The sequence below is a fragment of the Muntiacus reevesi genome, chromosome 3 (assembly GCF_963930625.1).
Source record: "Muntiacus reevesi chromosome 3, mMunRee1.1, whole genome shotgun sequence".
NCBI classification, from domain to species: domain Eukaryota; kingdom Metazoa; phylum Chordata; class Mammalia; order Artiodactyla; family Cervidae; genus Muntiacus; species Muntiacus reevesi.
Window position 1 is genome coordinate 269,956,854 of NC_089251.1, and position 16,309 is coordinate 269,973,162.

At 42.7% G+C, this 16,309-nt stretch overlaps 1 long non-coding RNA gene and 1 other non-coding gene across 2 annotated transcripts; both read right to left on the bottom strand.

Moving 5' to 3' along the window:
• Positions 1-2,863: 2,863 nt before the first annotated feature.
• On the bottom strand, positions 2,864-15,723 carry LOC136163556 (uncharacterized). The gene is made up of 3 exons (XR_010662266.1): positions 15,408-15,723; positions 13,740-13,907; positions 2,864-3,087 (listed from the first exon to the last, which is right to left on the bottom strand). It is a non-coding gene; the product is annotated as an uncharacterized lncRNA (long non-coding RNA).
• On the bottom strand, positions 2,944-3,050 carry LOC136165591 (U6 spliceosomal RNA). Its single transcript, XR_010662599.1, has one exon. It is a non-coding gene; the product is annotated as a U6 spliceosomal RNA (small nuclear RNA).
• Positions 15,724-16,309: the final 586 nt, after the last annotated feature.

Here is a 16,309-nt window from a genome sequence, read left to right on the forward strand (position 1 = left end):
GGACATGGGTTTGGGTGGACTCCAGGAGTTGGCGATGGACAGGGAGGCCTGGCGTGCTGCAGTTCATGGGGTCGCAAAGAGTCGGACACGACTGAGTGACTGAACTGAACTGAATGATGTTAAATCTCAAATTTAAATCCTAACCCTCTTCTGTGAATATCCAACTATCTATCTGATATTTCACTTGGATACATTTAAAATAAACAGATACCTGATTCACAAATTTCCTGGCCCTCTCCCTATGAGATTTAAATCTTCAAATACCTACTCCTCTGAAGATTTCTGTCACAAAGAATACAGGGACAATTTTTTTTTTCTTCTCTTACAGGGGCAGCCTTGCTCTTCCACACTATTACAGCAGCCTGAGTATGTATGTGCTAAGTCACTTCAGTCGTGTCTGACTCTTTCGACCCTATGGACAGTAACCCACCAGGCTCCTCTGTCCATTGGATTCTCCAGGCAAGAATGCTGGAGTGGGTTGCCATGTCCTCCTCCAGGGGATCTTCCCAACCCAGGGATTGAACCTACGTATCTTACATATCCTGCCCTGGCAGGTGGGTTCTTTACCACTCACACCACCTTATTTTGTGAAGAGTATAGTCAGAATTCATTATTTTCTGAATAAAAACGCCCTATATACAGTGAGGGTTCTGAATGACACCTGGATCCAATGGCTAGATTAAAGCAGTAACATCAATAGATAAGGCAGGCAAGATCTCAGCACCACATTAAAGCTCGAGGATGTATTCTACAATTTCTAAGAGGAAGCCAGAATGCTAATTCTTTAGATATTCCCAGATTACGTGAATGTTGTTCTTATCAGGCATCAAATACAACAAAAAATAAATCACTGTGAAAACGTTGGCAATCAAACAGGCATTTTCCTGAGCAATGCATAATAGAAAAGTATGCAGCACCCTAAAAGCATTACTTTTTTGAATAAATTCACCTTGAGATTACCAAAAACAGCAGTTGTAAGATCGCTGATCCAATGCTTATTTAAATGGGGAGTGGCACCAGAGCCACTTTCAAAGACTATCCTTAAAAATCTTTAAATTCTGATATGCAAGCTTTAGCACAGTGTTCACCTATGCTGAACAGAGCTGACCTGAGTGACCAGTGGCTTCCCAGTGGCTCAGCGGTGAAGAATCCACCTGCCAATGCAGGAGACGCAGGAGACTCGAATTCGGTCCCTGGGTCAGAAGATCCCCTGGAAGAGGACATGGCAACCCACTCCAGTATTCTTGCCTGGAGAATCCCAAGAGCAAAGGAGCCTGCTGGGCTACTGTTCACAGGGTCACAAAGAATTGAACATGACTAAGCACACATGAGTGACCAATAAAACATTGCAGAAGCGTGTGACTTCTGAGGCTACGTCACTGTAAGACACTGTGGCTTCTACCCTGGTCCCTTGGATTGCTTACTGTGGAGCCAGCCTCTGGGTTATCAGGACACTCAGGCCACTCAGGTAACCTTATGGAAAGGTCAACATTTGGGTCCCAGGATGGCCTTTCCATAAGGTTACCTGAGTGTCCTTACAATGACTACCAACTTGCCAGCCAGATGAGTGAGTGAATGACCCCGGAAGCCGATCCTCTAGCCCTACTCAGCACTTGTTGCTCATGTAGACAGAGAATAAGCAAAATACACAGATTCTTTCACCTTACTGTAATCCATAACAGAAATTCCTCCTAACCACCCCCTTGAATAACTAGCAAATGAGCCATCCTTGTCAGAATTTCCCCAATTATCTTAACCACGGGACCACTTCTGTTAAAGCCCAAACCAGTAGGATTTCGAAACTGAAGGACTGGCTAATCAGACTGAAGCAGAAAGCTGTTTATCCTCTTCCAGTATCTGCTTTGTAACTTTTGAAGTAAAAAAAAAACTGTTCTGGAGCTTGAATGAGAGTTATCATTATGATTTAAAATGCATGTTCTAGAATGCTACCTTGTGATGAAGACACAAATTAGAGTTTACCACAGTAGTGTATATATTTGCCCACCTAACAAGCTGAATTTGCAAAATTTGGGTTTCTGTGGACTACAGTGTGAAAAGCTAATCAAGAAACTGGTCACAGTGATTACACTGTTACCTGTGTTAATCACACAGTGATTGCTTCTGTGAAGGGGACATGTGTAACTAAGAGAGACAGGGATGAAAAGTCAAAGTGTGAGTCGTTCAGTTGTGTCTGATTCTGTGACCCCCATGGACTATAGCCCACCAGACTCCTCTGTGCAGGAAATTCTCCAGACAAGAATACTGGAGTGGGTTGCCATTCCTTTTCCAGGGTGTCTTCCCAACCCAGGAACTGAAGCAGGGTCTCCTGCATTGCAGGCAGGTTCTTTTCCGTCTAAGCCACCAGGGAAGAGACAGGGACAGCATATTTATTTTCATTTCGTTTTCTCTTGCAGGTTTTGATATGTATACTGCACGCCGGTAATATCTGCTCAAGAATATAAATCTTTAAGTCTCTTCCTGACAAAACTACATTTTTTAATGTTTAAAATAAGAGAAACCTAAAACAACTTCAGTACTTATTCAAAATCATGCTCATTACTTTTTAAATTCAACCAAGTAAGACATTATCTCAGTATCTTATTAGTGTCTACATTTGAAGCAAGTTACATGTTACAATGCTAGAAACACCCAAGATGATACGACAAGAAACAATCAGGCTTTGATAACATAAAAGCAGAATATGATTTTTTATTTTTTTTTTTATTTTTTTTTTAAATATTATTTTATTAGTTGGAGGCCAATCACTTTACAACATTTCAGTGGGTTTTGTCATACATTGACATGAATCAACCATATAGTTACACGTATTCCCCATCCCGATCCCCCCTCCCACCTCCCTCCCCACCCGACTCCTCAGGGTCCTCCCAGTGCACCAGGCAAGAGCACCTGATTCATGCATCCCACCTGGGCTGGTGGTCCGTTAAAAATATGGAACGCTTCACGAATTTGCGTGTCATCCTTGCGCAGGGGCCATGCTAATCTTCTCTGTATCGTTCCAATTTTAGTATATGTGCTGCCGAAGCGAGCACAGAATATGATTTTTTAAAACCACGTATGTAGATCAGCCTTAGAAAACAATAAAAAGAAAACTGGTGTTGTTATATCAATCCCAGACAAACTAGACCTTCATGCAAAAAGCACTTTCAGAATAAAAGTGGAATACTTCGTAACAGTAAGTCACTAAGCAGATATAACTATTACACATTTCTATCCAAATACTAGGCTTCCCTGATGGCTCAGCAGGGGAAGAATCTGCTGGCAACGCATGAGACACAGGAGATGTGGGTTCAATCCCTGGGTCGAGAAGATCCCCTGGAGAAGGAAATGGCAACCCACTCCAGTATTCTTGCCTAAAAAATCACAAGGACAGGGGAGTTCGGAGGGCTACAGTCTAAAGGGTTGCAAAGCGTCAGACATGACTGAGCAACCAAGCACAGTGTATATATATATGTTCATCTACTAGCAATGTCTCAAATAAATAAAGCAAAAGCTGAGAGAATACAAGGGGAAATATCTACAGTGGTAAATGGGATATTTTAATACACTCTTGTCTGTGTAATTGATACAAGCAAACAAAAGGTCACTTATGACCCTGAAGATTTGAAATACGGAATTAACCAGCAAGATCCAATGTAAATATATTAGAACACCACATTCAATAGCTATAGGGAAAAAATAATATACTGGGGCCACAGTGCAGATCTCAAATGTTAAAGGTCTGAAATCACAGACCTTTGAAACACTGAGATTGTTCTCTGATGACATTGCTATGTTGTTAAGCGTTCTCTGATGACATACCTTATGTTGTTAGAAATAAAAGACATTTGAAAACAACTAGAAAATCTCCATGTGTTCAGAAATCGAGAAATATAATACATTCAAATTATCCAAGTGTTAAAGTAGATACCAGTGAAAATTAGAAACCATTTTAAAGTGAATTATAAAAGTACTATATATTAAAATTTGAGTAATGTTGCTAGCTGAAACAGTACTTAGAGGGAAATGCTCAGCCTTAAATGCATATATTTAAAAGGGAGAAATGCTGAAAAGTAGTGATCTACAAGAAGTTAGCAAAAGAACAAAAAAGTAAATCCCAAAAAGTAGAAGGAAGGAAATAAAGAGTGGAAATCAATGCAATAGAGAACAAATATATAATAAAAAGAAAAGGAATCAGCAAGATTCAAAATTTGGTTCCTTTGAATGACTACTAAATTCCCAGGGAGACTGAATGAGGAAAAACAGAAGGTAGTTTTAGCCTATAACAGATACAGTAAGATAATTCTTTACTGCAACCATTAAACGGATACTAATATTTATTATAAATAATTTTATGCTAGTAAATTTAAAAAGTTTAGATGAAAAGGACAACTTCTTAGGGGGAAAACTACCAAAATAATCAACAGAAAATCTGAGAAGGTTAAAAATTAAAAATCAAAGGAGTAATTAAAAATCTTTCCACAAAGAAAATTACCAGCCCAGATGGCTTCTCGGCCAGATTCTCACAGAAATTTAATGGAACAATTCAGTCCTACTTAAACTTTTTCAGAATAGAAAATGAGGGTCAGCTCATTTTATAAGGCTAGTATGAGATAACCGCTGATTTCAAATCCTGACAAGGACAATATAGGCCACTTCACTGATACAAAACTATTAACAGAATATCAAACTGAATCCAGAAATACATAAAAAGAGTAATACTGTAAAACCAAATTAGGTTTACCTCAGAAATCAGGTTAGGTTTAAGATTTTAAATAATATGTAATTCAATATATTAACATAGTGAAGGAGAAAAGTCATACAGTAATGAAAAGCTGCAACAACAACAAAAAAAGCATTAAATTCAAACAAACAGAACAAAACACAAAATTCTTAGTAAACCGGTACAGAAGGGAACTTCTTTAAACATGATGAAGGGTTTCACAGAAACAAAACAAAACGAACTTGAGCAAACAGGCCTGGAGGGAAATGCTGAAAGCTTCCTCTTGGAGACCGGGAACCAGAAGGGCAGGAGCTCTGGGGTGGCGGCAGCGCTGTGCGTCTTGACCTGAGCAATAAGTTCATGTGTGTTTGTGTGTTTGCAGTAACATGTAAAGTTCTCCATGGTGCTTTTATATACACCTTGAAATATATATTAAAGATAAAAAAGAAAGAAATATTTGGAAATAAAAGGCTAACCTAGCCTATCACTCAAGCTTGGCAACTCCGTAGGTCCTCACCTCCCCACCACCACCCAGCTACCGTTACTTTCAAACCAGTTAACATTTATTGGGCTTACAAGACATGGTACAATGTGGCAACATGTATCATGAACCTTAACAATGTCTAAGATGAAACCTTATTCCATTACATTACTCCAGTGCCAATCATTCCATTCTAAGGAAAAAGACAAAGAGAAAAAAATCCATGTGTTAAGACATTCACTGCCCACATGATGATAAAATAGAAAACCTAAACTAAATAACCAACTCCAGGAAACAATTAAGAAAAATAATTTTTACAATGGGATTATACAGTCAATAAAAATAAGATTTATCAAATATTCCAAGAAATGAATATAACCTAATTTTTAAAAAATTAGACATATACACATGTTTACACTGTAACAGGGGGAAAAAGTCATAGGCACAAAGAAGAAAGTGAAAGACAGAGGGAAGAAGAGAGGGACAGAGGGTACTGAAAGCGGGAGGGAAGGGTTGGGAGAGACGAAAACTCAACTGGTTTTCTTCATATGTTGAGCTTATGAATGTCATCTGTACTTCTGCATTTCCTGAATTTTCTTTAATGACTACAGAAAACTTTAGTAATGGGGTACATAAGAGCTGAAGAAAATAATCACAAACCTAAGTAAAGTATCCTAAATATTTTAAGAAGTTCCTTCAAAGGGTAACTTTAAAATTTCAACTTTTATCTCAGTACCATTTTATTCAGATAAATTATTTAACATTTAAATTGTGTTAAGTCTATCATATGCTAGTTACTTAGCACAGAGAGAACTTTAATCATAATTAGTACTTAAAATAATATAACTTAAAAATAATAATTAGATTTCCAAAGATATATCATCTCCAATTTTCTGGCTAGAAAGTGAAAAGTGAAAGTGAAGCCACTCAGCTGTGTCCAGCTCTTTGCGACCCCATGGACTGTAGCCTACGAGGCTCCTCCATCCACGGAATTTTCCAGGCACAAGTACTGGAGAGAGTTGCTGTTTCTTTCTCCAGAGGATCTTCCCCACCCAGGGATCAAAGCCGGGTCTCCTGCATTGCAAGAAGATGCTTTTACCATCTGAGCCACCAGGGAAGTTCCCTTGAGGCTTCCCTGTGGCTCAGCTGATAAAGAATCCGCCTGCAATGTGGGAGACCTGGTACAGTCCATGGGGTCACAAAGGTCAGACACGACTGAGTGACTTTCTAGCTAGCTGCTGCTGCTGCTAAGTCGCTTCAGTCGTGTCCAACTCTGTGCAACCCCATAGACGGCAGCCCACCAGGCTCCCCCATCCCTGGGATTCTCCAGGCAAGAACACTGGAGTGGGTTACCATTTCCTTCTCCAAAGCACAAAAGTGAAAAGTGAAAGAGCAGTCGCTCAGTCGTGTCTGACTCTTCACGACCCCAGGGACTGCAGCCCACCAGGCTCCTCCATCCATGGGATCTTCCAGGCAAGAGTAATGGAGTGGGGTGCCATTGCCTTCTCCAGACTTTCTAGCTAATAAAATCAAGTCCTTAAATGACCTTCAGAACTCCCCTTGGTCTACCCTGCCCACACCTACCCTCTGACCTGCCCTGCCACACACCCCCCACCCCCGCTTCAGCCACGGCCTCCCACATGCTGCTCTTCCAACATGCCAAGGACATTTCCACGTTAGAAGCTGCTGCTTGCTCTACCCGAACATTTCCTTCCAGATAGTTCCATGGCTTAATCCACTTCACTCAGAAAAGGGCTTCTCAAAAAGCCTTTTCTCACCAAACTACCTGAAGTATTACAGTATCCTGTTACTTTTTAATCCCCTGAATCTATCTTATTCTGCTTCAAAACCTGTGAGCTCCCTGACGTGTGTGTGCGACTGAGTGTGCACACATGAATAATGTCTATGCCCCTCGCTGATATTTAAGCTCAGGAAGCACAGCTCTACTTTGTTTACCATTGTGTCACATGACTGCCAATAGCAGGCTTTCAAAAATACTTGTTGAAAGAACAAAAGATGGTAACTGGTTTTAGTTTTGCTGAGAAAATAATGATGGAACACTACTAGAATTCAGTAAAGCTTTCAAATGAATTCATTCTCAATCACAAGAGCATTACACACATACTTTGGTGGTAGGAGTACAACGTTCACAATTCAGGGTTCAGTAACAGGAAGGAATGGGGACTTCTTATGTTTCTCTGCCCCTTTCCATATCCTTCCTTCCTCTCATTCATCCATAAATGGTTACTGTGTACCACTAAGTCAGAGAGTATTCTACACATTAAGAACACACAGACAATTAAGGCAAGTTAATGCATGAGACATATGAGCATAATAACCATAGAACATGGCATGCAACAGAGTTCTGTGAAGTTGTAACATAACAGAGGAAGTAATCCACTTTTAGGGGCAGGTGTTCAGGGAAGTTTCAACAGTGATGACATTCAACAAACACTTGCAAAACCAAATAACAAAAGATATGCTTCATTTTACTTTACATATGAAATGAGAGTATTAAGTCTGAAAGTGCTACAGTAATTTGCTACCATGAGATAAGCTCGCTTGAGAGCGAAACCAAAACAAGAGGAATGCCAGAGCAGGACCAGAGAAACTAAGCCAAGTCCTTGATGATTTCAGACTGGATGAAGCCCCAGATGAAGTTCAAGGACAAGACCTAATCATGCCCTTTACTGTGTAGCCAGTCTGAATTTGGTTTTCTGTCACTTGCAATATAAGTATACAGAGGAATCTCAGCGAATTCTTTGGAAAAAACCAAAGCATTTGTTTTTTCAGTGTACAGGGGCACTATTGGTATTCTGGAAGGGACAATTCTTGTTTTGCGGGCAAACATCACAGGACACTTGGTATATCTCGTCTCTACCAGACCCACAGATTTCCAAACACCACTCATCTTCAAGAAGAACCACAGGTCTATTCCCTGTTAGTTGCTACCTGTATCCATTCCTCACAGTGCACGCGTAAATGTTCTTAACAACAACCTTAAAAGAACTGGGATATACCACTCAAATATACTAATTTTATATAGTAATCCATTTTAATTAGTCATTCATGACTATCTAAATGACTGATTCAGTCCTAAGCACAGCTTATACCTGCTCTTGAGATAAGCAGTGCTTTAAGAATGCCACTACTATCTGAAAATTCTCATTCATTTAAGCTTACTTCTCCATACAATATTATCAATATATGTCACTGACAATGTTGGTTATCTTCCCTGTAGCCATTCATTTAATTTCTTCCTAGACTGAAATGCTAGATATTGGTTTTTCTAGTCCCCTTGCAACTAGGGCATAAGTAATAAGGCCAAAATGAAATCTGATACAGGCTTTCTGTAAAAGGTTTACTTGCTTCATCAAGAGATGAGAGGGCAAACTTCCTCCCGTCTTTGGTGGTTGTGTCAGAATGTGATGCCTGGAGCAGAAAGAGAAACATGCAACTATGAAAGGATAAACCTGAGCACAAAGGTCGCCACACTACAGATAAAGATGGAAAGCACTTGGATTCAATCTAGAGGGGAAGCCAGTCTGAGCAGGAACCCAAATGGGAGGGCAGTTTAGAGGAAACGGAAACACAGAACCTCTGTGCTGACTGAGGACTGAGGACTGAGCAAAGCCAAGCTTATGCACAAATTGCCCTTTAAACTAATCCTACCTATGCCTTTGCCAATTACCTGAGCTAATACACTTCTTCTGTTTTTAAATCCTATTTGCATCCTAACTGATACAGGAAACAGCTATGTTTAGGGGAAAGAGCAAAATCGAGACACTGCAGGGAATGTAAAGAAACTTTCAGACGTAAGAGAATCAGGAACTATAAAGCCAAGAAACAAGAAATCAGATCATTTCATTCCTATGGAGTATATTTCAGAAGTGGTCTAAGAAAACCTGGATGATTGAGATAAGGCCGTTAGCTTTGGTAATTAGATCATCAAGATGACTTTTTAAAAACCAATTTCGGTGCTGCGATGGTAAGGGAAGTCAGAGTGCAAAGGAAAGAATAATTTACACTTTTAAGAACTCCATAATGCACCAAACCCTTGGAAAGACATGTAACGTGTGTTAAACTCCGTCGATTACAACTCTGTGAGGTAAGTATAACATTCTGTGGTGTCCTTAGTCGCTCAGTCTTGTCCGACTCTTTGTGACCCCATGGACTACAGCCCACCAAGCTCCTCTGTCTATGCTGACTCTCCAACAAGAATACTGCATTGGGTTGCCATGTCTTCCTCGTATAACATTCTACTTTACAGACAAAGAACACAGCCTGAGTAGTAAGTTGCCCACAGCCACACAGACAGTAACTGGTTTCAGTAGACTTCAAAATCAGATCTTTGAAGCTTAAAAGTAAATGTCCTTCCTACTATACCCCTTCATGGATCACAGACTCGTCGTGGTGAAGGGGCTTGTGTAACTCAGTGAAGCCATGGGCCATGCCGTGCAGGGCCAGCCAAGACAGACGGGTCCTGGTGAAGAGTTCCGACAAAACGTGGCCCACTGGAGGAGGGAACGGCAAACCACTCCAGCAGTCCTGCTGCGAGAACCCCACGAACAGCATGAGGCAGAAAAATAAGACACCGAAGATGAGCACCACAATCAAAAGGTGTCCAATATGCTCCTGGGGAAGAGTGGAGGGCAGTCGTTAGTTCCAGAAAGAATGAAGTGGCTGGACCAAAGCGGATATGACGCTCAGTTGTGTGGATGTGTCTGATGGTTAAAGTCAAGTCCGACGCTGTAAAGAGCTATTGCTCTTTTTTTGCATGGGAACCTGGAACGGCAGGTCCGTGAATCAAGGCAAATCGGATGTGGTGAAGCAGATGGCAAGAATGAACATCTTAGGAATCACTGAACTAATATGGATGAGAATGGGCGAATTTAATTCAGATGACTGTTATGTCTACTACTGTGGCCTAGAATCCCTTAGGAGAAAGGAAGTAGCCCTTAAAAGTCAACAAGAGTTCTAAATGCAGTACTTGGGAGCAACCTCAGGAAAAAAAAAATAATCTAAGTTCATTTCCAAGGCAAACTGTTCAATATCAGTGTTATCTTAAGTCTCTGCCCCAACCACTAATGCCAAAGAAGCTGAAGCTGAACAGTTCTATGAAGTAGAACTGCTGTAGTTCTCGAACTACACCTTCTAGAACAAACACCAAAAAAAAAAAAAAAAGGATGTCCTTTTCATCACAGGGGATTGGAATACAAAATAGGAAGCCAAGAGACACCCAGAATAATAGGCAAGTTTTGCCTTGGAGGGCAAAAGCAGGGCAAAGGCTAACAGAGTTTTGTCAAAAGAACACGCTGGTCATAGCAAACACCCTTTTCCAACAACCAAGAGACAGCTATACACACGGACATCACCAGATGGTCAATACCAAAATCAGATTATGTTCTTTGCAGCTGAAGATGGAAAAGCTCTACACAGACAGCAAAAAGAAGACCTGGAGCTGTCTGTGGCTCAGGTCGTGAGCTCCTAATAGCAAAATTCAGGTTTAAAGTGAAGAACGTAGGGAAAACGACTAGGTCATTTAGATACGACCTAAATTAAATCCCGTATGATTATACAGTGGAGGTGACAAATGGATTCGAGATGAGATCTGGTAGAGAAAGTGTCTACCAAATTCGTAAAACTGAAAGAGGTTCATATATGAGTTTATTGAAAGAGATTCATATGTTTTATATGAGTTTATATACGAGGTTCATCACTGGAAAGAGGTTCGTAACATTGTATAGGAGGCAGTGACCAAACTAGTCCAAGAAAAAGAAATGCAAGAAGCTTAAGTGATTGTCTGAGGAGACATTAGAAAGAGCTGAGGAAAGGAGAGAAGTGAAAGGCAAGGGAGAAAGGGAAAGATATACTCAACTGAGTGCAGAGATCCAGAGAATACCAAGAAGAGATAAGAAACCCTTCTTAAGTGAACAATGCAAAGAAAACAACACAATGGGAAAGACTAGAGATCTCTTCAAGAAAACTGGAGGCATCAAGGGAACATTTCATGCAAGGATGGACACCATAAAGGACAGAAATGGTACGCACCTAATAGAAGGAGAAGATATCAAGAAGAGGTGGCACGAATACACAGAGAACAGTACACCAGTCACTGTGGTCACTCACCCAGAGCCAGACATCCTGGAGCGTGAAGTCAAGGGGGCCTTAGGGAACATTACTACCAACAAAGCTAGTGGAGGTGACGGAATCCCAGTTGAGCTATTTGAAATTCTAAAGGATGATGCTGTTAAAGTGTTGCACTCAATATGTCAACAAATTTGGAAAACTCAGTAGTGGCTACAAGACTGAAAAAGTTCACAGTTTTCATTTCAATCCCAAAGAAAGGTAATGTCAAAGAATGTTCAAACTACCATACAATGGCACTCATTTCACATGCTAAAAAGGTTACGCTCAAAATCCTTCAAGCTAGGCTTCAAAAGAATGTGAACCTAGAACTTTCAGATGTACAAGCTAGGTTTTGAAAATGCAGAGGAACCAGGGAGCAAACTGCCAACATTTGTTCGATTATAGAGAAAGCAACAGAATTCCAGAAAAACGTCTGCTTCTGCTTCATTGACTGCGCTAAAGCCTTTGAATGTGTGGATCGTAACAAACTGTGGAAAATTCTTAAAGAAACACCAGTACCAGACCACCTTACCTGCCTCCTGAGAAACCTGTATGCAGGTCAAGAAGCAAGTTAGAATCGGACATTGAACAACTGACTGGGAAAGAGTTATAATAAAGCTGTATCTTGTCACCCTGCTTATTTAACTTCTATGCAGAGTACATCATGAGAAACACTGGGTTGGATGAAGCACAAGCTGGAATCAAGACTGCTGGGAGAAATATCAATAACCTCAGATATGAAGATGATATCACTCTAAGGGCAGAAAGTGAAGAGAAACTAACGAGCCTTTTGATAAGGGTTAAAGAAGAGCATGACAAAGTTGGCTTGAAACTCAGCATTCAGAAAACTAAGATCATGGCATCTGGTCCCATCACTTCATGGGAAATAGATGGGGAAACAGTGGAAACAGTGTCAGACCTTTATTTTTTGGGGCTCCAAAATCACTGTGGATGGTGACTGCAGCCATGGAATTAAAAGATGCTTGCTCCTTGGAAGAAATGCTATGACAAACCTCAACAACATACTAAAAAGCAGAGACATCACTTTGCCGACAAAGGTCCGTCGAGTCGAGGCTATGGTTTTTCCAGTGGTCATGTATGGATGTGAGAGTTGGACCATAAAGACTGAGTGTCAAAGAATTGAGAATTGTGGTGCTGGGGAAGGCTCTTAAGCGTCCTGGGACTGCAAGAAGATCAACCAATCCTAAAGGAAATCAACCCTGAATATTCACTGGAAGCACTGATGCTGAAGCTGAAGCGCCAATACTTTGGCCACCTGATGCGAAAAGCCAACTCACTGGAAAAGACCCTGATGCTAGGAAAGACTGAAGCCAAAAGGAGAAGGAGGTGGTAGAGGATGAGATGGCTAGGTAGTGTCACCGACTCAATGAACATAAATTTGAGCAAACCCCAGGAGGTAATGGAGGACAGAGGAGCCTGCCATGCTGCAGTTCTTGGTGTTGCAAAGAGTTGGACACAACTGAGCGACTGAACAACAACTACACCAGGCTCCTAGGATTAAAGAATAAAAATACAGTGGCACAGCAGGCTCAAAATTCAGACTGGCTTCTGTGAGCTGCACGGCACACAGCACGGTGTTTGGCAGCCCTGGCAAAGGTATATTTAAGCATGCATGGAGGCTAGAGAGGGCAAAACTTAAAAAGGAGTGATCATGGATAATTACTGAGAAAGAAAGATAAAGAGGGATGATCATGGACACATCTGGAGAAGGTTGCTCTTGAAGAAAAGGAAGGACAATTCCTTCTTTTCAGAGAAGAGTAAATAAAGAAATGATATCAGGATAGAAAAGATTATACCTCAGATGCTTGAGATTTTTCTCAGGAAAGGAAAAGATCAAGTTATTTGCTATAAACACTTTCATGAAGTAAGACAAAAAAACCCCTCACAATCGACATTATAGATCTGGAGGATAACAGAACACTAACTGGTATGAAAACAATCCAAAATCCTCACACAACTGTCTCTTGTATCCTTCAGGGATCAAGATAGTGATTAGGCCTGTTCAGAACTGGGCACTAGAAAGATAAATTGACATAAAGTTAAGTATTCTAAGGTATCAATGATGGGCTGGTAAAAACTGATGACCATGGGATCCTGGTGACTAGGGGAGGCAAATGAAAAGAGCAGTAGGCTAAAGAATTGAATGAATAGACACAAAGACGGGAGGGTTCCTAAAGACAGGAAGAGGGGAAGAAAGAGAGAGAGAAAACGGGTTCCATAAGTGTGGAAGAGTGCTTGTTTGTGGTCAGACAGGTCTTGACACAATGCCTCAGGCAATGAGCTACTGCCTAGGGCTGAGCACTACCCCGTCAGCTAAAAGCACAGAATTGAGAGACAAGTGCCTGTAAAAACACGCAGTCCTCGGGTGCAGGAAACAAACAGGCTTACCTGGTGGCGCTAGTGGTAAAGAACCCACCTGCCAACGCAGGAGACAGAAGAGATGTGGCTCTGATCCCTAGGTCGGGAAAGTCCTGTGGAGGAGGAAATGGCAACCTGCTCCAATATTCGTGCCTGGAGAAGTCCCATGGACAGAGGAGTCTGGCTGTCCTGTGGAGACTGCAAGGAGATGGACGTGACTGAAGCGACTTAGCATAGCACAGCAACAAACAAGTGAATGAATCTGCCCGTACAGGAATCAAACACTTAAAATATCTCCTCTCCTTTTAAAATGAACAATTCTATCTCCAAATTTAAGAAATTCATCAAGAGGCTAAAAGTCTACAATAAAGGTTAAGGCAGATGTGTGTCAGGAGGTAGAACAAAAAGTTAAATCTGTCAGGCCAATTGTAACCCACCTGTTAAAAGACTTTTAGCATAAATTTCCAATAAGGCAACAACAGTCTGTGCTTTAGAAACTCTGGAGAGCACCTAGCATGGCTTCAAAAAAAGGATATCACTCAATTTAATTTTAAAAGCTCCACCCATTGCAATCTCAGTGGATACACTACCATTTATACTCATAGCTTCATTTTTCACCATTCTGCTGCTCTTGACACATTATCCAATTACAGGAAAAAATTGGGAAAAATCAGACATGGCAACCTCCACTACCACATCCCTCCTTCAGTTTGCACTTTTTACACCATTAATTCTGACTACTCTTGCCCTAGTAATAAATGAAGAAGAAATGACACTGGCACAATCTAAATTTTGCAGAAAATATCAAGTACAAGAAAGATTGCCAAGTAGTACTAGTAACAATTGAGAACCCAAGAAATTTGAGAAGTTTCAAGTTTAAAAAGCGTTTTCTCCATTTCAGTCCTTTCCAAATAAAACAAAGGGCTTGGACAACACAAGATTGTGAAGCTTCAACGGACGATTTAGCTAACAGTGAATAAAAGAATCACTAAAATCGCTTATCCTTTCTTGGGCTATTACATTTCTTACCCTCACAAAGCCTTCTTTTAAAACCAGGACCACTTCTCAATTCTTTCCCTGGATCTAGTATACATATGTCCCTCCGTCTGCCCCCCCCCCTCCAAAAAAAGGTTAGAGACCGAAGACTCGCTGTAGTCAGAAAAGGATTAATTTAGATGAAGAATCACTTGCCGTCACTGGCACCATTCCTCAAAACCATCAAAGTCTCCTGGGGGCTGGATCCCCCCGACAAGATGAACAAAATCCACTGGCGTCTGGATAGCAAGCTTTTCTCTGTAAGTCTATAAGCCTGGGAAAGCTTTCCAGACAGTTAAAAAGACTTCTCAAGGAAGCAAAAGGTCGAGACCAGGAAGATGGGGAGGTGACTAAAACAGGCAGACGACCCACCCACCTAACGCGAAGGAGGGACCGCTTGCAAGGGCTGACGCTTCAGCAGGAGGCAGGAAAGGTTGCGGAGGGCGGCCGGCGCTGCGACCCCCGGCCCCTGCGTGGGAATGGAGGGCACGCAAAGTCAGGGGCCAGCCGGAGGCCTGGAGTGGGGCGCGGAGAGGGGGCGGGACGTGGAGACAAAGCAGCGGTGGACTCTGGCTGAACACCACCAGGGTCTGAGCCACGGCGGGGCAAAGCCAAGAAAGCTTTGCCCCAAGAGGAGACACCGAAGCTTGCAGCTTCACCCACCTGCCAGACGCTCGCCCCGCGGACAGAAGCACGGGCGCTTCCTCTCCTGCCGGACACAGCCCCTGCCGCCGCCGGAGCTCCGGACCCGACAGCACAGGGCGGTAGCGAAGTAGGCAAAGCGGCGACCGCACTCGAGCAGACGGGGGTGTACGTAGGGGGCGCCGGGGGGCTCGGGAAGGCAGCTCTGTGCTTGACCTTCCTCACCGGTGGCCAACGGCGCTCCCTGGGAACAGCATCCCGCCTCGGCCCGCTGCAGCGGCCGGGCTTCCTGCGGCCACAACCCGCCCCCGCGCTACTCGGCCGCCGCCATCTTGTCGGAGGCGGGAAAGACCGCACTGCGCAGGCGCGCGCCGACGCTGCCGGCTCCCCGCCATAACGCGCAGGCGCGGGGGGCGCTTCCCACCCCACCCCCCACCCCCACCCGCCGAGGCCGTCTTCCGCAAAGCCGTCTGCTCCCTCGCACGGGTGCTGCCAAGCTTAGTGGCCAGCCACAAACTGCACCGCAGCCGAGTTAATAGACCCTTCTGCGCACCTCACAGTCAGTCATTGTGTAAAACCCTATCTGTGTGCCAGGTCCCGGGACAGGCGCTGGTGAAAGATTAGTAAAACGCGGCTTCAGCGCTAACTGCCACTGCTACTAAATCGCTTCAGTTGTGTCCGACTCCGTGCCACCCCATAGATGGCAGGTCACCAGGCTCCCCGGTCCCTGGGATTCTCCAGGCAAGAACACTGGAGTGGGTTGCCATTTCCTTCTCCAATGCATGAAACTGAAAGTGAACTCGCTCAGCCCTGTCCGACTCTTAGCAACCCCAGGCAATGCAGCCCACCAGGTTCCTCCGTCCATGGGATTTTCCAGATGAGAGTATTGGAGTGGGGTGCCATCACCTTCTCCGTCCAGTGCT